Genomic DNA, 24106 nt, shown 5'->3' with positions numbered 1-24106 from the left:
TGGGTACTCTGAGTTATGTGTATGCCAAGTCCCATATGCTTCCAAAACCTGGGAACGCTACTAAGGCGAATACTCATAAATAGCAATGTTGTCCCAGTGGAGGAAAGAAGTTAGATCGAGGACACACTTAAGGTAGGTTGGAGACTCTGAGTTAAGTGCAGGCCAAGTCCCTTAGGCTTCCAAAACATATCAACGCTCTTCAGGCAAACACTCATAAATGGCATTGTTTTCGCAGTGAGGAATGAAGTTAGAACAAGGAAAGACGCTAGGCCGGTTGAATACTCTCAGATATGTGGAAGCCTAGGCCCTTATGCTTCCTAAACTGAAAAACGCTACTAAGGCGAATCCTCATAAGAGGGAGAGTTTTCCTATTTCAGAAAATAATTGAGAAGAAGAACGGACTCTAGGCTGCTTGGACACTCTGAGTTAAGTGCACGTCAGTCCCTTATGCTTCCCAAACGTATAAACGCTTCTAAGGCCAATACTCATAAATGGCCATGTTGTCTCAGTTGAGGAAAGAACTTAGAACTAGGACGGACTTAAGGAAGGTTGGATACTCTGAGTTACAGGCAGGCCAAGTCCCTTATGCTTCCAAAACCTGTGAATGCTCCTAAGGCAAATACTCATAAATGGCAATGTGGTCCCAGTGGAGGAAAGAAGTTAGATCGAGGAGGCACTTAAGGCAGGTTGTAAACTCTGAGTTAAGTGCAGGCCAAGTCCCTTATGCTTCCAAAACATATCAACGCTCTTCAGGCAAACACTCATAAATGGCAAAGTTTTCGCAGTGAGGAATGAAGTTAGAACAAGGAGAGACGCTAGGCCGGTTGAATACTCTGAGATAAGTGGAAGACTAGGCCCTTATGCTTCCAAAACGTAAAAACGCTACTAAGGCGATTACTCATAAATGGCAATGTTGTCCCAGTGGAGGAAAGAAGTTAGACCGAGGATGCACTTAAGGTAGGTGGAAACTCTGAGTTAAGTGCAGGCCAAGTCCCTTATGCTTCCAAAACGTATATACGCTCTTCAGGCAAACACTCATACATGGCACTGTTTTCCCAGAGTGGAAAGAAGATAGAACTAGGACAGACGCGAGGCAAGTTGAAGACTCTGAGATAACTCTACACCTAGGTCCTTATGCTTCCAAAACGTAAAACGCTACTAAGGCGAATACTCATAAATGGCCCTGTTTTCCCAGTTCAGAAAAGAAGTGAGAAGAAGGACGAACTCTAGGCTGCTTGGATACTCTGAGTTATGTGTATGCCAAGTCCCATATGCTTCCAAAACCTGGGAACGCTACTAAGGCGAATACTCATAAAGAGCAATGTTGTCCCAGTGGAGGAAAGAAGTTAGATCGAGGACACAATTAAGGTAGGTTGGAGACTCTGAGTTAAGTGCAGGCCAAGTCCCTTATGCTTCCAAAACATATCAACGCTCTTCAGGCAAACACTCATAAATGGCATTGTTTTCGCAGTGAGGAATGAAGTTAGAACAAGGAAAGACGCTAGGCCGGTTGAATACTCTCAGATATGTGGAAGCCTAGGCCCGTATGCTTCCTAAACTGAAAAACGCTACTAAGGCCAATCCTCATAAGAGGGAGAGTTTTCCTATTTCAGAAAATAATTGAGAAGAAGAACGGACTCTAGGCTGCTTGGACACTCTGAGTTAAGTGCACGTCAGTCCCTTATGCTTCCCAAACGTATAAACGCTTCTAAGGCCAAAACTCATAAATGGCCATGTTGTCTCAGTTGAGGAAAGAACTTAGAACTAGGACGGACTTAAGGAAGGTTGGATACTCTGAGTTACAGGCAGGCCAAACCCTTCTACTTCCAAAACGTATAAACGCTCTTCAGGCAAGCACTCATAAATGACACTGTGATCCCAGGGAGGAAAGAAATTAGAACTCGGACAGAGGCTAGGCAGGTTGAATACTCTGAGATAACTGCACGCCTAGGCACTTATGCTTCCAAAACGTAAAACGCTATTAAGTTGAATACTCATAATAGGCAATGTTTTCCAAGTTCAGAAAAGATGGGAGAAGAAGGACGTACTCTAGACTGCTTGGATACTCGGAGTTAAGTGCATGCCAAGTCCCTTGTGCTTCCAAAACCTATAAACGCGACTAAGGCAAATACTCATAAATGGCAATGCTGTCCCAGTTGAGGAAAGAAGTTAGAACGAGGACGGACGTAAGGCAGGTTGGACACTCTGAGTTACAGGCAGGCCAAGTCCCTTCTACTTCCAAAACGTATAAACGCTCTTCAGGCAAACACTCATAAATGACACTGTTATCCCAGGGAGGAAAGAAATTAGAACTCGGACACAGCCTAGGCAGGTTGAATAATCTGAGATAACTGCACGCCAAGGCACTTATGGCTCCAAAACGTAAAACGCTATTAAGTTGAATACTCATAGTAGGCTATGTTTTCCCAGTTCAGAAAAGAAGTGAAAACAAGGACGTACTCTAGGCTGCTTGGATACTCTGAGTTAAGGGCAACCCAGTCCCTTATGCTTCGAAAACTTATAAACGCGACTAAGGCAAATACTCATAAATGGCAATGCTGTCCCAGTGGAGGAAAGAAGTTAGAATGAGGACGGACTTAAGGCAGGTTGGATACTCTGAGTTACAGGCAAGCCAAGGCCCTTCTGCTTCCAAAACGTATAAACGCTCTTCAGGCAAACACTCATCCATGGCACTGTTTTCCCAGAGTGGAAAGAAGACAGAACTAGGACAGACGCGAGGCAGGTTGAAGACTCTGAGATAACTCTACACCTAGGTCCTTACGCTTCCAAAACTTAAAACGCTACTAAGGCGAATACTCATAAATGGCCCTGTTTTCCCAGTTCAGAAAAGAAGTGAGAAGAAGGACGAACTCTAGGCTGCTTGGATACTCTGAGTTATGTGTATGCCAAGTCCCATATGCTTCCAAAACCTGGGAACGCTGCTAAGGCGAATACTCATAAATAGCAATGTTGTCCCAGGGGAGGAAAGAAGTTAGATCGAGGACACACTTAAGGTAGGTTGGAGACTCTGAGTTAAGTGCAGGCCAAGTCCCTTAGGCTTCCAAAACATATCAACGCTCTTCAGGCAAACACTCATAAATGGCATTGTTTTCGCCGTGAGGAATGAAGTTAGAACAAGGAAAGACGCTAGGCCGGTTGAATACTCTCAGATATGTGGAAGCCTAGGCCCTTATGCTTCCTAAACTGAAAAACGCTACTAAGGCGAATCCTCATAAGAGGGAGAGTTTTCCTATTTCAGAAAATAATTGAGAAGAAGAACGGACTCTAGGCTGCTTGGACACTCTGAGTTAATTGCACGTCAGTCCCTTATGCTTCCCAAACGTATAAACGCTTCTAAGGCCAATACTCATTAATGGCCATGTTGTCTCAGTTGAGGAAAGAACTTAGAACTAGGACGGACTTAAGGAAGGTTGGATACTCTGAGTTACAGGCAGGCCAAGTCCCTTATGCTTCCAAAACCTGTGAATGCTCCTAAGGCAAATACTCATAAATGGCAATGTGGTCCCAGTGGAGGAAAGAAGTTAGATCGAGGACGCACTTAAGGCAGGTTGTAAACTCTGAGTTAAGTGCAGGCCAAGTCCCTTATGCTTCCAAAACATATCAACGCTCTTCAGGCAAACACTCATAAATGGCAAAGTTTTCGCAGTGAGGAATGAAGTTAGAACAAGGAGAGACGCTAGGCCGGTTGAATACTCTGAGATAAGTGGAAGACTAGGCCCTTATGCTTCCAAAACGTAAAAACGCTACTACGGCGATTACACATAAATGGCAATGTTGTCCCAGTGGAGGAAAGAAGTTAGATCGAGGATGCACTTAAGGTAAGTGGAATCTCTGAGTTAAGCGCAGGCCAAGTCCCTTATGCTTCCAAAACGTATAAACGCTCTTCAGGCAAACACTCATCCATGGCACTGTTTTCCCAGAGTGGAAAGAAGACAGAACTAGGACAGACGCGAGGCAGGTAGAAGACTCTGAGATAACTCTACACCTAGGTCCTTATGCTTCCAAAACGTAAAACGCTACTAAGGCGAATACTCATAAATGGCCCTGTTTTCCCAGTTCAGAAAAGAAGTGAGAAGAAGGACGAACTCTAGGCTGCTTGGATACTCTGAGTTATGTGTATGCCAAGTCCCATATGCTTCCAAAACCTGGGAACGCTGCTAAGGCGAATCCTCATAAATAGCAATGTTGTCCCAGTGGAGGAAAGAAGTTAGATCGAGGACACACTTAAGGTAGGTTGGAGACTCTGAGTTAAGTGCAGGCCAAGTCCCTTAGGCTTCCAAAACATATCAACGCTCTTCAGGCAAACACTCATAAATGGCATTGTTTTCGCCGTGAGGAATGAAGTTAGAACAAGGAAAGACGCTAGGCCGGTTGAATACTCTCAGATATGTGGAAGCCTAGGCCCTTATGCTTCCTAAACTGAAAAACGCTACTAAGGCGAATCCTCATAAGAGGGAGAGTTTTCCTATTTCAGAAAATAATTGAGAAGAAGAACGGACTCTAGGCTGCTTGGACACTCTGAGTTAATTGCACGTCAGTCCCTTATGCTTCCCAAACTTATAAACGCTTCTAAGGCCAATACTCATTAATGGCCATGTTGTCTCAGTTGAGGAAAGAACTTAGAACTAGGACGGACTTAAGGAAGGTTGGATACTCTGAGTTACAGGCAGGCCAAGTCCCTTATGCTTCCAAAACCTGTGAATGCTCCTAAGGCAAATACTCATAAATGGCAATGTGGTCCCAGTGGAGGAAAGAAGTTAGATCGAGGACGCACTTAAGGCAGGTTGTAAACTCTGAGTTAAGTGCAGGCCAAGTCCCTTATGCTTCCAAAACATATCAACGCTCTTCAGGCAAACACTCATAAATGGCAAAGTTTTCGCAGTGAGGAATGAAGTTAGAACAAGGAGAGACGCTAGGCCGGTTGAATACTCTGAGATAAGTGGAAGACTAGGCCCTTATGCTTCCAAAACGTAAAAACGCTACTACGGCGATTACACATAAATGGCAATGTTGTCCCAGTGGAGGAAAGAAGTTAGATCGAGGATGCACTTAAGGTAAGTGGAATCTCTGAGTTAAGTGCAGGCCAAGTCCCTTATGCTTCCAAAACGTATAAACGCTCTTCAGGCAAACACTCATACATGGCACTGTTTTCCCAGAGTGGAAAGAAGATAGAACTAGGACAGAAGCGAGGCAAGTTGAAGACTCTGAGATATCTCTACACCTAGGTCCTTACACTTCCAAAACGTAAAACGCTACTAAGGCGAATACTCATAAATGGCCCTGTTTTCCCAGTTCAGAAAAGAAGTGAGAAGAAGGACGAACTCTAGGCTGCTTGGATACTCTGAGTTATGTGTATGCCAAGTCCCATATGCTTCCAAAACCTGGGAACGCTACTAAGGCGAATACTCATAAACAGCAATGTTGTCCCAGTTGAGGAAAGAAGTTAGATCGAGGACACACTTAAGGTAGGTTGGAGACTCTGAGTTAAGTGCAGGCCAAGTCCCTTATGCTTCCAAAACATATCAACGCTCTTCAGGCAAACACTCATAAATGGCATTATTTTCGCAGTGAGGAATGAAGTTAGAACAAGGAGAGATGCTAGGCCGGTTGAATACACTGAGATAAGTGGAAGCGTAGGCCCTTATGCTTCCAAAACGTAAAAACGCTACTAAGGCGATTACTCATAAATGGCAATGTTGTCCCAGTGGAGGAAAGAAGTTAGACCGAGGATGCACTTAAGGTAGGTGGAAACTCTGAGTTAAGTGCAGGCCAAGTCCCTTATGCTTCCAAAACGTATATACGCTCTTCAGGCAAACACTCATACATGGCACTGTTTTCCCAGAGTGGAAAGAAGATAGAACTAGGACAGACGCGAGGCAAGTTGAAGACTCTGAGATAACTCTACACCTAGGTCCTTACGCTTCCAAAACGTAAAACGCTACTAAGGCGAATACTCATAAATGGCCCTGTTTTCCCAGTTCAGAAAAGAAGTGAGAAGAAGGACGAACTCTAGGCTGCTTGGATACTCTGAGTTATGTGTATGCCAAGTCCCATATGCTTCCAAAACCTGGGAACGCTACTAAGGCGAATACTCATAAAGAGCAATGTTGTCCCAGTGGAGGAAAGAAGTTAGATCGAGGACACACTTAAGGTAGGTTGGAGACTCTGAGTTAAGTGCAGGCCAAGTCCCTTATGCTTCCAAAACATATCAACGCTCTTCAGGCAAACACTCATAAATGGCATTGTTTTCGCAGTGAGGAATGAAGTTAGAACAAGGAGAGATGCTAGGCCGGTTGAATACACTGAGATAAGTGGAAGCGTAGGCCCTTATGCTTCCAAAACGTAAAAACGCTACTAAGGCGATTACTCATAAATGGCAATGTTGTCCCAGTGGAGGAAAGAAGTTAGACCGAGGATGCACATAAGGTAGGTGGAAACTCTGAGTTAAGTGCAGGCCAAGTCCCTTATGCTTCCAAAACGTATATACGCTCTTCAGGCAAACACTCATACATGGCACTGTTTTCCCAGAGTGGAAAGAAGATAGAACTAGGACAGACGCGAGGCAAGTTGAAGACTCTGAGATAACTCTACACCTAGGTCCTTACGCTTCCAAAACGTAAAACGCTACTAAGGCGAATACTCATAAATGGCCCTGTTTTCCCAGTTCAGAAAAGAAGTGAGAAGAAGGACGAACTCTAGGCTGCTTGGATACTCTGAGTTATGTGTATGCCTAGTCCCATATGCTTCCAAAACCTGGGAACGCTACTAAGGCGAATACTCATAAAGAGCAATGTTGTCCCAGTGGAGGAAAGAAGTTAGATCGAGGACACACTTAAGGTAGGTTGGAGACTCTGAGTTAAGTGCAGGCCAAGTCCCTTATTCTTCCAAAACATATCAACGCTCTTCAGGCAAACACTCATAAATGGCATTGTTTTCGAAGTGAGGAATGAAGTTAGAACAAGGAGAGATGCTAGGCCGGTTGAATACTCTCAGATATGTGGAAGCCTAGGCCCTTATGCTTCCTAAACTGAAAAACGCTACTAGGCGAATCCTCATAAGTGGGAGAGTTTTCCTATTTCAGAAAATAATTGAGAAGAAGGACGGACTCTAGGCTGCTTGGACACTCTGAGTTAAGTGCACGTCAGTCCCTTATGCTTCCCAAACGTATAAACGCTACTAAGGCCAATACTCATAAATGGCAGTGTTGTCCCAGTGGAGGAAAGAAGTTAGAACGAGGACGGACGTAAGGCAGGTTGGATACTCTGAGTTACAGGCAGGCCAAGTCCCTTCTACTTCCAAAACGTATAAACGCTCTTCAGGCAAACACTCATAAATGACACTGTTATCCCAGGGAGGAAAGAAATTAGAACTCGGACACAGGCTAGGCAAGTTGAATAATCTGAGATAACTGCACGCCTAGGCACTTATGGCTCCAAAACGTAAAACGCTATTAAGTTGAATACTCATAGTAGGCTATGTTTTCCCAGTTCAGAAAAGAAGTGAAAACAAGGACGTACTCTAGGCTGCTTGGATACTCTGAGTTAAGGGCAACCCAGTCCCTTATGCTTCGAAAACTTATAAACGCGACTAAGGCAAATACTCATAAATGGCAATGCTGTCCCAGTGGAGGAAAGAAGTTAGAATGAGGACGGACTTAAGGCAGGTTGGATACTCTGAGTTACAGGCAAGCCAAGGCCCTTCTGCTTCCAAAACGTATAAACGCTCTTCAGGCAAACACTCATCCATGGCACTGTTTTCCCAGAGTGGAAAGAAGACAGAACTAGGACAGACGCGAGGCAGGTTGAAGACTCTGAGATAACTCTACACCTAGGTCCTTATGCTTCCAAAACGTAAAACGCTACTAAGGCGAATACTCATAAATGGCCCTGTTTTCCCAGTTCAGAAAAGAAGTGAGAAGAAGGACGAACTCTAGGCTGCTTGGATACTCTGAGTTATGTGTATGCCAAGTCCCATATGCTTCCAAAACCTGGGAACGCTGCTAAGGCGAATACTCATAAATAGCAATGTTGTCCCAGTGGAGGAAAGAAGTTAGATCGAGGACACACTTAAGGTAGGTTGGAGACTCTGAGTTAAGTGCAGGCCAAGTCCCTTAGGCTTCCAAAACATATCAACGCTCTTCAGGCAAACACTCATAAATGGCATTGTTTTCGCCGTGAGGAATGAAGTTAGAACAAGGAAAGACGCTAGGCCGGTTGAATACTCTCAGATATGTGGAAGCCTAGGCCCTTATGCTTCCTAAACTGAAAAACGCTACTAAGGCGAATCCTCATAAGAGGGAGAGTTTTCCTATTTCAGAAAATAATTGAGAAGAAGAACGGACTCTAGGCTGCTTGGACACTCTGAGTTAATTGCACGTCAGTCCCTTATGCTTCCCAAACTTATAAACGCTTCTAAGGCCAATACTCATTAATGGCCATGTTGTCTCAGTTGAGGAAAGAACTTAGAACTAGGACGGACTTAAGGAAGGTTGGATACTCTGAGTTACAGGCAGGCCAAGTCCCTTATGCTTCCAAAACCTGTGAATGCTCCTAAGGCAAATACTCATAAATGGCAATGTGGTCCCAGTGGAGGAAAGAAGTTAGATCGAGGACGCACTTAAGGCAGGTTGTAAACTCTGAGTTAAGTGCAGGCCAAGTCCCTTATGCTTCCAAAACATATCAACGCTCTTCAGGCAAACACTCATAAATGGCAAAGTTTTCGCAGTGAGGAATGAAGTTAGAACAAGGAGAGACGCTAGGCCGGTTGAATACTCTGAGATAAGTGGAAGACTAGGCCCTTATGCTTCCAAAACGTAAAAACGCTACTACGGCGATTACACATAAATGGCAATGTTGTCCCAGTGGAGGAAAGAAGTTAGATCGAGGATGCACTTAAGGTAAGTGGAATCTCTGAGTTAAGTGCAGGCCAAGTCCCTTATGCTTCCAAAACGTATAAACGCTCTTCAGGCAAACACTCATACATGGCACTGTTTTCCCAGAGTGGAAAGAAGATAGAACTAGGACAGAAGCGAGGCAGGTTGAAGACTCTGAGATAACTCTACACCTAGGTCCTTACGCTTCCAAAACGTAAAACGCTACTAAGGCGAATACTCATAAATGGCCCTGTTTTCCCAGTTCAGAAAAGAAGTGAGAAGAAGGACGAACTCTAGGCTGCTTGGATACTCTGAGTTATGTGTATGCCAAGTCCCATATGCTTCCAAAACCTGGGAACGCTACTAAGGCGAATACTCATAAACAGCAATGTTGTCCCAGTTGAGGAAAGAAGTTAGATCGAGGACACACTTAAGGTAGGTTGGAGACTCTGAGTTAAGTGCAGGCCAAGTCCCTTATGCTTCCAAAACATATCAACGCTCTTCAGGCAAACACTCATAAATGGCATTATTTTCGCAGTGAGGAATGAAGTTAGAACAAGGAGAGATGCTAGGCCGGTTGAATACACTGAGATAAGTGGAAGCGTAGGCCCTTATGCTTCCAAAACGTAAAAACGCTACTAAGGCGATTACTCATAAATGGCAATGTTGTCCCAGTGGAGGAAAGAAGTTAGACCGAGGATGCACTTAAGGTAGGTGGAAACTCTGAGTTAAGTGCAGGCCAAGTCCCTTATGCTTCCAAAACGTATATACGCTCTTCAGGCAAACACTCATACATGGCACTGTTTTCCCAGAGTGGAAAGAAGATAGAACTAGGACAGACGCGAGGCAAGTTGAAGACTCTGAGATAACTCTACACCTAGGTCCTTACGCTTCCAAAACGTAAAACGCTACTAAGGCGAATACTCATAAATGGCCCTGTTTTCCCAGTTCAGAAAAGAAGTGAGAAGAAGGACGAACTCTAGGCTGCTTGGATACTCTGAGTTATGTGTATGCCAAGTCCCATATGCTTCCAAAACCTGGGAACGCTACTAAGGCGAATACTCATAAAGAGCAATGTTGTCCCAGTGGAGGAAAGAAGTTAGATCGAGGACACACTTAAGGTAGGTTGGAGACTCTGAGTTAAGTGCAGGCCAAGTCCCTTATGCTTCCAAAACATATCAACGCTCTTCAGGCAAACACTCATAAATGGCATTGTTTTCGCAGTGAGGAATGAAGTTAGAACAAGGAGAGATGCTAGGCCGGTTGAATACACTGAGATAAGTGGAAGCGTAGGCCCTTATGCTTCCAAAACGTAAAAACGCTACTAAGGCGATTACTCATAAATGGCAATGTTGTCCCAGTGGAGGAAAGAAGTTAGACCGAGGATGCACATAAGGTAGGTGGAAACTCTGAGTTAAGTGCAGGCCAAGTCCCTTATGCTTCCAAAACGTATATACGCTCTTCAGGCAAACACTCATACATGGCACTGTTTTCCCAGAGTGGAAAGAAGATAGAACTAGGACAGACGCGAGGCAAGTTGAAGACTCTGAGATAACTCTACACCTAGGTCCTTACGCTTCCAAAACGTAAAACGCTACTAAGGCGAATACTCATAAATGGCCCTGTTTTCCCAGTTCAGAAAAGAAGTGAGAAGAAGGACGAACTCTAGGCTGCTTGGATACTCTGAGTTATGTGTATGCCTAGTCCCATATGCTTCCAAAACCTGGGAACGCTACTAAGGCGAATACTCATAAAGAGCAATGTTGTCCCAGTGGAGGAAAGAAGTTAGATCGAAGACACACTTAAGGTAGGTTGGAGACTCTGAGTTAAGTGCAGGCCAAGTCCCTTATTCTTCCAAAACATATCAACGCTCTTCAGGCAAACACTCATAAATGGCATTGTTTTCGAAGTGAGGAATGAAGTTAGAACAAGGAGAGATGCTAGGCCGGTTGAATACTCTCAGATATGTGGAAGCCTAGGCCCTTATGCTTCCTAAACTGAAAAACGCTACTAGGCGAATCCTCATAAGTGGGAGAGTTTTCCTATTTCAGAAAATAATTGAGAAGAAGGACGGACTCTAGGCTGCTTGGACACTCTGAGTTAAGTGCACGTCAGTCCCTTATGCTTCCCAAACGTATAAACGCTACTAAGGCCAATACTCATAAATGGCAGTGTTGTCCCAGTGGAGGAAAGAAGTTAGAACGAGGACGGACGTAAGGCAGGTTGGATACTCTGAGTTACAGGCAGGCCAAGTCCCTTCTACTTCCAAAACGTATAAACGCTCTTCAGGCAAACACTCATAAATGACACTGTGATCCCAGGGAGGAAAGAAATTAGAACTCGGACACAGGCTAGGCAGGTTGAATAATCTGAGATAACTGCACGCCTAGGCACTTATGGCTCCAAAACGTAAAACGCTATTAAGTTGAATACTCATAGTAGGCTATGTTTTCCCAGTTCAGAAAAGAAGTGAAAACAAGGACGTACTCTAGGCTGCTTGGATACTCTGAGTTAAGGGCAACCCAGTCCCTTATGCTTCGAAAACTTATAAACGCGACTAAGGCAAATACTCATAAATGGCAATGCTGTCCCAGTGGAGGAAAGAAGTTAGAATGAGGACGGACTTAAGGCAGGTTGGATACTCTGAGTTACAGGCAAGCCAAGGCCCTTCTGCTTCCAAAACGTATAAACGCTCTTCAGGCAAACACTCATCCATGGCACTGTTTTCCCAGAGTGGAAAGAAGACAGAACTAGGACAGACGCGAGGCAGGTTGAAGACTCTGAGATAACTCTACACCTAGGTCCTTATGCTTCCAAAACGTAAAACGCTACTAAGGCGAATACTCATAAATGGCCCTGTTTTCCCAGTTCAGAAAAGAAGTGAGAAGAAGGACGAACTCTAGGCTGCTTGGATACTCTGAGTTATGTGTATGCCAAGTCCCATATGCTTCCAAAACCTGGGAACGCTGCTAAGGCGAATACTCATAAATAGCAATGTTGTCCCAGTGGAGGAAAGAAGTTAGATCGAGGACACACTTAAGGTAGGTTGGAGACTCTGAGTTAAGTGCAGGCCAAGTCCCTTAGGCTTCCAAAACATATCAACGCTCTTCAGGCAAACACTCATAAATGGCATTGTTTTCGCCGTGAGGAATGAAGTTAGAACAAGGAAAGACGCTAGGCCGGTTGAATACTCTCAGATATGTGGAAGCCTAGGCCCTTATGCTTCCTAAACTGAAAAACGCTACTAAGGCGAATCCTCATAAGAGGGAGAGTTTTCCTATTTCAGAAAATAATTGAGAAGAAGAACGGACTCTAGGCTGCTTGGACACTCTGAGTTAAGTGCACGTCAGTCCCTTATGCTTCCCAAACGTATAAACGCTTCTAAGGCCAATACTCATTAATGGCCATGTTGTCTCAGTTGAGGAAAGAACTTAGAACTAGGACGGACTTAAGGAAGGTTGGATACTCTGAGTTACAGGCAGGCCAAGTCCCTTATGCTTCCAAAACCTGTGAATGCTCCTAAGGCAAATACTCATAAATGGCAATGTGGTCCCAGTGGAGGAAAGAAGTTAGATCGAGGACGCACTTAAGGCAGGTTGTAAACTCTGAGTTAAGTGCAGGCCAAGTCCCTTATGCTTCCAAAACATATCAACGCTCTTCAGGCAAACACTCATAAATGGCAAAGTTTTCGCAGTGAGGAATGAAGTTAGAACAAGGAGAGACGCTAGGCCGGTTGAATACTCTGAGATAAGTGGAAGACTAGGCCCTTATGCTTCCAAAACGTGAAAACGCTACTACGGCGATTACACATAAATGGCAATGTTGTCCCAGTGGAGGAAAGAAGTTAGATCGAGGATGCACTTAAGGTAAGTGGAATCTCTGAGTTAAGTGCAGGCCAAGTCCCTTATGCTTCCAAAACGTATAAACGCTCTTCAGGCAAACACTCATACATGGCACTGTTTTCCCAGAGTGGAAAGAAGATAGAACTAGGACAGAAGCGAGGCAAGTTGAAGACTCTGAGATATCTCTACACCTAGGTCCTTACACTTCCAAAACGTAAAACGCTACTAAGGCGAATACTCATAAATGGCCCTGTTTTCCCAGTTCAGAAAAGAAGTGAGAAGAAGGACGAACTCTAGGCTGCTTGGATACTCTGAGTTATGTGTATGCCAAGTCCCATATGCTTCCAAAACCTGGGAACGCTACTAAGGCGAATACTCATAAACAGCAATGTTGTCCCAGTTGAGGAAAGAAGTTAGATCGAGGACACACTTAAGGTAGGTTGGAGACTCTGAGTTAAGTGCAGGCCAAGTCCCTTATGCTTCCAAAACATATCAACGCTCTTCAGGCAAACACTCATAAATGGCATTATTTTCGCAGTGAGGAATGAAGTTAGAACAAGGAGTGATGCTAGGCCGGTTGAATACACTGAGATAAGTGGAAGCGTAGGCCCTTATGCTTCCAAAACGTAAAAACGCTACTAAGGCGATTACTCATAAATGGCAATGTTGTCCCAGTGGAGGAAAGAAGTTAGACCGAGGATGCACTTAAGGTAGGTGGAAACTCTGAGTTAAGTGCAGGCCAAGTCCCTTATGCTTCCAAAACGTATATACGCTCTTCAGGCAAACACTCATACATGGCACTGTTTTCCCAGAGTGGAAAGAAGATAGAACTAGGACAGACGCGAGGCAAGTTGAAGACTCTGAGATAACTCTACACCTAGGTCCTTACGCTTCCAAAACGTAAAACGCTACTAAGGCGAATACTCATAAATGGCCCTGTTTTCCCAGTTCAGAAAAGAAGTGAGAAGAAGGACGAACTCTAGACTGCTTGGATACTCTGAGTTATGTGTATGCCTAGTCCCATATGCTTCCAAAACCTGGGAACGCTACTAAGGCGAATACTCATAAAGAGCAATGTTGTCCCAGTGGAGGAAAGAAGTTAGATCGAGGACACACTTAAGGTAGGTTGGAGACTCTGAGTTAAGTGCAGGCCAAGTCCCTTATGCTTCCAAAACATATCAACGCTCTTCAGGCAAACACTCATAAATGGCATTGTTTTCGAAGTGAGGAATGAAGTTAGAACAAGGAGAGATGCTAGGCCGGTTGAATACTCTCAGATATGTGGAAGCCTAGGCCCTTATGCTTCCTAAACTGAAAAACGCTACTAGGCGAATCCTCATAAGTGGGAGAGTTTTCCTATTTCAGAAAATAATTGAGAAGAAGGACGGACTCTAGGCTGCTTGGACACTCTGAGTTAAGTGCACGTCAGTCCCTTATGCTTCCCAAACGTATAAACGCTACTAAGGCCAATACTCATAAATGGCAGTGTTGTCCCAGTGGAGGAAAGAAGTTAGAACGAGGACGGACGTAAGGCAGGTTGGATACTCTGAGTTACAGGCAGGCCAAGTCCCTTCTACTTCCAAAACGTATAAACGCTCTTCAGGCAAACACTCATAAATGACACTGTTATCCCAGGGAGGAAAGAAATTAGAACTCGGACACAGGCTAGGCAGGTTGAATAATCTGAGATAACTGCACGCCTAGGCACTTATGGCTCCAAAACGTAAAACGCTATTAAGTTGAATACTCATAGTAGGCTATGTTTTCCCAGTTCAGAAAAGAAGTGAAAACAAGGACGTACTCTAGGCTGCTTGGATACTCTGAGTTAAGGGCAACCCAGTCCCTTATGCTTCGAAAACTTATAAACGCGACTAAGGCAAATACTCATAAATGGCAATGCTGTCCCAGTGGAGGAAAGAAGTTAGAATGAGGACGGACTTAAGGCAGGTTGGATACTCTGAGTTACAGGCAAGCCAAGGCCCTTCTGCTTCCAAAACGTATAAACGCTCTTCAGGCAAACACTCATCCATGGCACTGTTTTCCCAGAGTGGAAAGAAGACAGAACTAGGACAGACGCGAGGCAGGTTGAAGACTCTGAGATAACTCTACACCTAGGTCCTTATGCTTCCAAAACGTAAAACGCTACTAAGGCGAATACTCATAAATGGCCCTGTTTTCCCAGTTCAGAAAAGAAGTGAGAAGAAGGACGAACTCTAGGCTGCTTGGATACTCTGAGTTATGTGTATGCCAAGTCCCATATGCTTCCAAAACCTGGGAACGCTGCTAAGGCGAATACTCATAAATAGCAATGTTGTCCCAGTGGAGGAAAGAAGTTAGATCGAGGACACACTTAAGGTAGGTTGGAGACTCTGATTTAAGTGCAGGCCAAGTCCCTTAGGCTTCCAAAACATATCAACGCTCTTCAGGCAAACACTCATAAATGGCATTGTTTTCGCCGTGAGGAATGAAGTTAGAACAAGGAAAGACGCTAGGCCGGTTGAATACTCTCAGATATGTGGAAGCCTAGGCCCTTATGCTTCCTAAACTGAAAAACGCTACTAAGGCGAATCCTCATAAGAGGGAGAGTTTTCCTATTTCAGAAAATAATTGAGAAGAAGAACGGACTCTAGGCTGCTTGGACACTCTGAGTTCATTGCACGTCAGTCCCTTATGCTTCCCAAACGTATAAACGCTTCTAAGGCCAATACTCATTAATGGCCATGTTGTCTCAGTTGAGGAAAGAACTTAGAACTAGGACGGACTTAAGGAAGGTTGGATACTCTGAGTTACAGGCAGGCCAAGTCCCTTATGCTTCCAAAACCTGTGAATGCTCCTAAGGCAAATACTCATAAATGGCAATGTGGTCCCAGTGGAGGAAAGAAGTTAGATCGAGGACGCACTTAAGGCAGGTTGTAAACTCTGAGTTAAGTGCAGGCCAAGTCCCTTATGCTTCCAAAACATATCAACGCTCTTCAGGCAAACACTCATAAATGGCAAAGTTTTCGCAGTGAGGAATGAAGTTAGAACAAGGAGAGACGCTAGGCCGGTTGAATACTCTGAGATAAGTGGAAGACTAGGCCCTTATGCTTCCAAAACGTAAAAACGCTACTACGGCGATTACACATAAATGGCAATGTTGTCCCAGTGGAGGAAAGAAGTTAGATCGAGGATGCACTTAAGGTAAGTGGAAATTCTGAGTTAAGTGCAGGCCAAGTCCCTTATGCTTCCAAAACGTATAAACGCTCTTCAGGCAAACACTCATACATGGCACTGTTTTCCCAGAGTGGAAAGAAGATAGAACTAGGACAGAAGCGAGGCAGGTTGAAGACTCTGAGATAACTCTACACCTAGGTCCTTACGCTTCCAAAACGTAAAACGCTACTAAGGCGAATACTCATAAATGGCCCTGTTTTCCCAGTTCAGAAAAGAAGTGAGAAGAAGGACGAACTCTAGGCTGCTTGGATACTCTGAGTTATGTGTATGCCAAGTCCCATATGCTTCCAGAACCTGGGAACGCTACTAAGGCGAATACTCATATATAGCAATGTTGTCCCAGTTGAGGAAAGAAGTTAGATCGAGGACACACTTAAGGTAGGTTGGAGACTCTGAGTTAAGTGCAGGCCAAGTCCCTTATGCTTCCAAAACATATCAACGCTCTTCAGGCAAACACTCATAAATGGCATTATTTTCGCAGTGAGGAATGAAGTTAGAACAAGGAGTGATGCTAGGCCGGTTGAATACACTGAGATAAGTGGAAGCGTAGGCCCTTATGCTTCCAAAACGTAAAAACGCTACTAAGGCGATTACTCATAAATGGCAATGTTGTCCCAGTGGAGGAAAGAAGTTAGACCGAGGATGCACTTAAGGTAGGTGGAAACTCTGAGTTAAGTGCAGGCCAAGTCCCTTATGCTTCCAAAACGTATATACGCTCTTCAGGCAAACACTCATACATGGCACTGTTTTCCCAGAGTGGAAAGAAGATAGAACTAGGACAGACGCGAGGCAAGTTGAAGACTCTGAGATAACTCTACACCTAGGTCCTTACGCTTCCAAAACGTAAAACGCTACTAAGGCGAATACTCATAAATGGCCCTGTTTTCCCAGTTCAGAAAAGAAGTGAGAAGAAGGACGAACTCTAGGCTGCTTGGATACTCTGAGTTATGTGTATGCCAAGTCCCATATGCTTCCAAAACCTGGGAACGCTACTAAGGCGAATACTCATAAAGAGCAATGTTGTCCCAGTGGAGGAAAGAAGTTAGATCGAGGACACACTTAAGGTAGGTTGGAGACTCTGAGTTAAGTGCAGGCCAAGTCCCTTATGCTTCCAAAACATATCAACGCTCTTCAGGCAAACACTCATAAATGGCATTGTTTTCGCAGTGAGGAATGAAGTTAGAACAAGGAGAGATGCTAGGCCAGTTGAATACACTGAGATAAGTGGAAGCGTAGGCCCTTATGCTTCCAAAACGTAAAAACGCTACTAAGGCGATTACTCATAAATGGCAATGTTGTCCCAGTGGAGGAAAGAAGTTAGACCGAGGATGCACTTAAGGTAGGTGGAAACTCTGAGTTAAGTGCAGGCCAAGTCCCTTATGCTTCCAAAACGTATATACGCTCTTCAGGCAAACACTCATACATGGCACTGTTTTCCCAGAGTGGAAAGAAGATAGAACTAGGACAGACGCGAGGCAAGTTGAAGACTCTGAGATAACTCTACACCTAGGTCCTTACGCTTCCAAAACGTAAAACGCTACTAAGGCGAATACTCATAAATGGCCCTGTTTTCCCAGTTCAGAAAAGAAGTGAGAAGAAGGACGAACTCTAGGCTGCTTGGATACTCTGAGTTATGTGTATGCCTAGTCCCATATGCTTCCAAAACCTGGGAACGCTACTAAGGCGAATACTCATAAAGAGCAATGTTGTCCCAGTGGAGGAAAGAAGTTAGATCGAGGACACACTTAAGGTAGGTTGGAGACTCTGAGTTAAGTGCAGGCCAAGTCCCTTATGCTTCCAAAACATATCAACGCTCTTCAGGCAAACACTCATAAATGGCATTGTTTTCGAAGTGAGGAATGAAGTTAGAACAAGGAGAGATGCTAGGCCGGTTGAATACTCTCAGATATGTGGAAGCCTAGGCCCTTATGCTTCCTAAACTGAAAAACGCTACTAGGCGAATCCTCATAAGTGGGAGAGTTTTCCTATTTCAGAAAATAATTGAGAAGAAGGACGGACTCTAGGCTGCTTGGACACTCTGAGTTAAGTGCACGTCAGTCCCTTATGCTACCCAAACGTATAAACGCTACTAAGGCCAATACTCATAAATGGCAGTGTTGTCCCAGTGGAGGAAAGAAGTTAGAACGAGGACGGACGTAAGGCAGGTTGGATACTCTGAGTTACAGGCAGGCCAAGTCCCTTCTACTTCCAAAACGTATAAACGCTCTTCAGGCAAACACTCATAAATGACACTGTTATCCCAGGGAGGAAAGAAATTAGAACTCGGACACAGGCTAGGCAGGTTGAATAATCTGAGATAACTGCACGCCTAGGCACTTATGGCTCCAAAACGTAAAACGCTATTAAGTTGAATACTCATAGTAGGCTATGTTTTCCCAGTTCAGAAAAGAAGTGAAAACAAGGACGTACTCTAGGCTGCTTGGATACTCTGAGTTAAGGGCAACCCAGTCCCTTATGCTTCGAAAACTTATAAACGCGACTAAGGCAAATACTCATAAATGGCAATGCTGTCCCAGTGGAGGAAAGAAGTTAGAATGAGGACGGACTTAAGGCAGGTTGGATACTCTGAGTTACAGGCAAGCCAAGGCCCTTCTGCTTCCAAAACGTATAAACGCTCTTCAGGCAAACACTCATCCATGGCACTGTTTTCCCAGAGTGGAAAGAAGACAGAACTAGGACAGACGCGAGGCAGGTTGAAGACTCTGAGATAACTCTACACCTAGGTCCTTATGCTTCCAAAACGTAAAACGCTACTAAGGCGAATACTCATAAATGGCCCTGTTTTCCCAGTTCAGAAAAGAAGTGAGAAGAAGGACGAACTCTAGGCTGCTTGGATACTCTGAGTTATGTGTATGCCAAGTCCCATATGCTTCCAAAACCTGGGAACGCTGCTAAGGCGAATACTCATAAATAGCAATGTTGTCCCAGTGGAGGAAAGAAGTTAGATCGAGGACACACTTAAGGTAGGTTGGAGACTCTGAGTTAAGTGCAGGCCAAGTCCCTTAGGCTTCCAAAACATATCAACGCTCTTCAGGCAAACACTCATAAATGGCATTGTTTTCGCCGTGAGGAATGAAGTTAGAACAAGGAAAGACGCTAGGCCGGTTGAATACTCTCAGATATGTGGAAGCCTAGGCCCTTATGCTTCCTAAACTGAAAAACGCTACTAAGGCGAATCCTCATAAGAGGGAGAGTTTTCCTATTTCAGAAAATAATTGAGAAGAAGAACGGACTCTAGGCTGCTTGGACACTCTGAGTTAAGTGCACGTCAGTCCCTTATGCTTCCCAAACGTATAAACGCTTCTAAGGCCAATACTCATTAATGGCCATGTTGTCTCAGTTGAGGAAAGAACTTAGAACTAGGACGGACTTAAGGAAGGTTGGATACTCTGAGTTACAGGCAGGCCAAGTCCCTTATGCTTCCAAAACCTGTGAATGCTCCTAAGGCAAATACTCATAAATGGCAATGTGGTCCCAGTGGAGGAAAGAAGTTAGATCGAGGACGCACTTAAGGCAGGTTGTAAACTCTGAGTTAAGTGCAGGCCAAGTCCCTTATGCTTCCAAAACATATCAACGCTCTTCAGGCAAACACTCATAAATGGCAAAGTTTTCGCAGTGAGGAATGAAGTTAGAACAAGGAGAGACGCTAGGCCGGTTGAATACTCTGAGATAAGTGGAAGACTAGGCCCTTATGCTTCCAAAACGTAAAAACGCTACTACGGCGATTACACATAAATGGCAATGTTGTCCCAGTGGAGGAAAGAAGTTAGACCGAGGATGCACTTAAAGTAGGTGGAAACTCTGAGTTAAGTGCAGGCCAAGTCCCTTATGCTTCCAAAACGTATATACGCTCTTCAGGCAAACACTCATACATGGCACTGTTTTCCCAGAGTGGAAAGAAGATAGAACTAGGACAGACGCGAGGCAAGTTGAAGACTCTGAGATAACTCTACACCTAGGTCCTTACGCTTCCAAAACGTAAAACGCTACTAAGGCGAATACTCATAAATGGCCCTGTTTTCCCAGTTCAGAAAAGAAGTGAGAAGAAGGACGAACTCTAGGCTGCTTGGATACTCTGAGTTATGTGTATGCCAAGTCCCATATGCTTCCAAAACCTGGGAACGCTACTAAGGCGAATACTCATAAAGAGCAATGTTGTCCCAGTGGAGGAAAGAAGTTAGATCGAGGACACACTTAAGGTAGGTTGGAGACTCTGAGTTAAGTGCAGGCCAAGTCCCTTATGCTTCCAAAACATATCAACGCTCTTCAGGCAAACACTCATAAATGGCATTGTTTTCGCAGTGAGGAATGAAGTTAGAACAAGGAGAGATGCTAGGCCGGTTGAATACACTGAGATAAGTGGAAGCGTAGGCCCTTATGCTTCCAAAACGTAAAAACGCTACTAAGGCGATTACTCATAAATGGCAATGTTGTCCCAGTGGAGGAAAGAAGTTAGACCGAGGATGCACTTAAGGTAGGTGGAAACTCTGAGTTAAGTGCAGGCCAAGTCCCTTATGCTTCCAAAACGTATATACGCTCTTCAGGCAAACACTCATACATGGCACTGTTTTCCCAGAGTGGAAAGAAGATAGAACTAGGACAGACGCGAGGCAAGTTGAAGACTCTGAGATAACTCTACACCTAGGTCCTTACGCTTCCAAAACGTAAAACGCTACTAAGGCGAATACTCATAAATGGCCCCGTTTTCCCAGTTCAGAAAAGAAGTGAGAAGAAGGACGAACTCTAGACTGCTTGGATACTCTGAGTTATGTGTATGCCTAGTCCCATATGCTTCCAAAACCTGGGAACGCTACTAAGGCGAATACTCATAAAGAGCAATGTTGTCCCAGTGGAGGAAAGAAGTTAGATCGAGGACACACTTAAGGTAGGTTGGAGACTCTGAGTTAAGTGCAGGCCAAGTCCCTTATGCTTCCAAAACATATCAACGCTCTTCAGGCAAACACTCATAAATGGCATTGTTTTCGCAGTGAGGAATGAAGTTAGAACAAGGAGAGATGCTAGGCCAGTTGAATACACTGAGATAAGTGGAAGCGTAGGCCCTTATGCTTCCAAAACGTAAAAACGCTACTAAGGCGATTACTCATAAATGGCAATGTTGTCCCAGTGGAGGAAAGAAGTTAGACCGAGGATGCACTTAAGGTAGGTGGAAACTCTGAGTTAAGTGCAGGCCAAGTCCCTTATGCTTCCAAAACGTATATACGCTCTTCAGGCAAACACTCATACATGGCACTGTTTTCCCAGAGTGGAAAGAAGATAGAACTAGGACAGACGCGAGGCAAGTTGAAGACTCTGAGATAACTCTACACCTAGGTCCTTACGCTTCCAAAACGTAAAACGCTACTAAGGCGAATACTCATAAATGGCCCTGTTTTCCCAGTTCAGAAAAGAAGTGAGAAGAAGGACGAACTCTAGGCTGCTTGGATACTCTGAGTTATGTGTATGCCTAGTCCCATATGCTTCCAAAACCTGGGAACGCTACTAAGGCGAATACTCATAAAGAGCAATGTTGTCCCAGTGGAGGAAAGAAGTTAGATCGAGGACACACTTAAGGTAGGTTGGAGACTCTGAGTTAAGTGCAGGCCAAGTCCCTTATGCTTCCAAAACATATCAACGCTCTTCAGGCAAACACTCATAAATGGCATTGTTTTCGAAGTGAGGAATGAAGTTAGAACAAGGAGAGATGCTAGGCCGGTTGAATACTCTCAGATATGTGGAAGCCTAGGCCCTTATGCTTCCTAAACTGAAAAACGCTACTAGGCGAATCCTCATAAGTGGGAGAGTTTTCCTATTTCAGAAAATAATTGAGAAGAAGGACGGACTCTAGGCTGCTTGGACACTCTGAGTTAAGTGCACGTCAGTCCCTTATGCTTCCCAAACGTATAAACGCTACTAAGGCCAATACTCATAAATGGCAGTGTTGTCCCAGTGGAGGAAAGAAGTTAGAACGAGGACGGACGTAAGGCAGGTTGGATACTCTGAGTTACAGGCAGGCCAAGTCCCTTCTACTTCCAAAACGTATAAACGCTCTTCAGGCAAACACTCATAAATGACACTGTTATCCCAGGGAGGAAAGAAATTAGAACTCGGACACAGGCTAGGCAGGTTGAATAATCTGAGATAACTGCACGCCTAGGCACTTATGGCTCCAAAACGTAAAACGCTATTAAGTTGAATACTCATAGTAGGCTATGTTTTCCCAGTTCAGAAAAGAAGTGAAAACAAGGACGTACTCTAGGCTGCTTGGATACTCTGAGTTAAGGGCAACCCAGTCCCTTATGCTTCGAAAACTTATAAACGCGACTAAGGCAAATACTCATAAATGGCAATGCTGTCCCAGTGGAGGAAAGAAGTTAGAATGAGGACGGACTTAAGGCAGGTTGGATACTCTGAGTTACAGGCAAGCCAAGGCCCTTCTGCTTCCAAAACGTATAAACGCTCTTCAGGCAAACACTCATCCATGGCACTGTTTTCCCAGAGTGGAAAGAAGACAGAACTAGGACAGACGCGAGGCAGGTTGAAGACTCTGAGATAACTCTACACCTAGGTCCTTATGCTTCCAAAACGTAAAACGCTACTAAGGCGAATACTCATAAATGGCCCTGTTTTCCCAGTTCAGAAAAGAAGTGAGAAGAAGGACGAACTCTAGGCTGCTTGGATACTCTGAGTTATGTGTATGCCAAGTCCCATATGCTTCCAAAACCTGGGAACGCTGCTAAGGCGAATACTCATAAATAGCAATGTTGTCCCAGTGGAGGAAAGAAGTTAGATCGAGGACACACTTAAGGTAGGTTGGAGACTCTGAGTTAAGTGCAGGCCAAGTCCCTTAGGCTTCCAAAACATATCAACGCTCTTCAGGCAAACACTCATAAATGGCATTGTTTTCGCCGTGAGGAATGAAGTTAGAACAAGGAAAGACGCTAGGCCGGTTGAATACTCTCAGATATGTGGAAGCCTAGGCCCTTATGCTTCCTAAACTGAAAAACGCTACTAAGGCGAATCCTCATAAGAGGGAGAGTTTTCCTATTTCAGAAAATAATTGAGAAGAAGAACGGACTCTAGGCTGCTTGGACACTCTGAGTTAAGTGCACGTCAGTCCCTTATGCTTCCCAAACGTATAAACGCTTCTAAGGCCAATACTCATTAATGGCCATGTTGTCTCAGTTGAGGAAAGAACTTAGAACTAGGACGGACTTAAGGAAGGTTGGATACTCTGAGTTACAGGCAGGCCAAGTCCCTTATGCTTCCAAAACCTGTGAATGCTCCTAAGGCAAATACTCATAAATGGCAATGTGGTCCCAGTGGAGGAAAGAAGTTAGATCGAGGACGCACTTAAGGCAGGTTGTAAACTCTGAGTTAAGTGCAGGCCAAGTCCCTTATGCTTCCAAAACATATCAACGCTCTTCAGGCAAACACTCATAAATGGCAAAGTTTTCGCAGTGAGGAATGAAGTTAGAACAAGGAGAGACGCTAGGCCGGTTGAATACTCTGAGATAAGTGGAAGACTAGGCCCTTATGCTTCCAAAACGTAAAAACGCTACTACGGCGATTACACATAAATGGCAATGTTGTCCCAGTGGAGGAAAGAAGTTAGACCGAGGATGCACTTAAAGTAGGTGGAAACTCTGAGTTAAGTGCAGGCCAAGTCCCTTATGCTTCCAAAACGTATATACGCTCTTCAGGCAAACACTCATACATGGCACTGTTTTCCCAGAGTGGAAAGAAGATAGAACTAGGACAGACGCGAGGCAAGTTGAAGACTCTGAGATAACTCTACACCTAGGTCCTTACGCTTCCAAAACGTAAAACGCTACTAAGGCGAATACTCATAAATGGCCCTGTTTTCCCAGTTCAGAAAAGAAGTGAGAAGAAGGACGAACTCTAGGCTGCTTGGATACTCTGAGTTATGTGTATGCCAAGTCCCATATGCTTCCAAAACCTGGGAACGCTACTAAGGCGAATACTCATAAAGAGCAATGTTGTCCCAGTGGAGGAAAGAAGTTAGATCGAGGACACACTTAAGGTAGGTTGGAGACTCTGAGTTAAGTGCAGGCCAAGTCCCTTATGCTTCCAAAACATATCAACGCTCTTCAGGCAAACACTCATAAATGGCATTGTT

Source organism: Meles meles, chromosome 7 (assembly GCF_922984935.1).
Source record: "Meles meles chromosome 7, mMelMel3.1 paternal haplotype, whole genome shotgun sequence".
NCBI lineage: Eukaryota > Metazoa > Chordata > Mammalia > Carnivora > Mustelidae > Meles > Meles meles.
The sequence above is the reverse complement of the archived record's forward strand: the minus strand, read 5'-3'. Positions refer to the sequence as shown.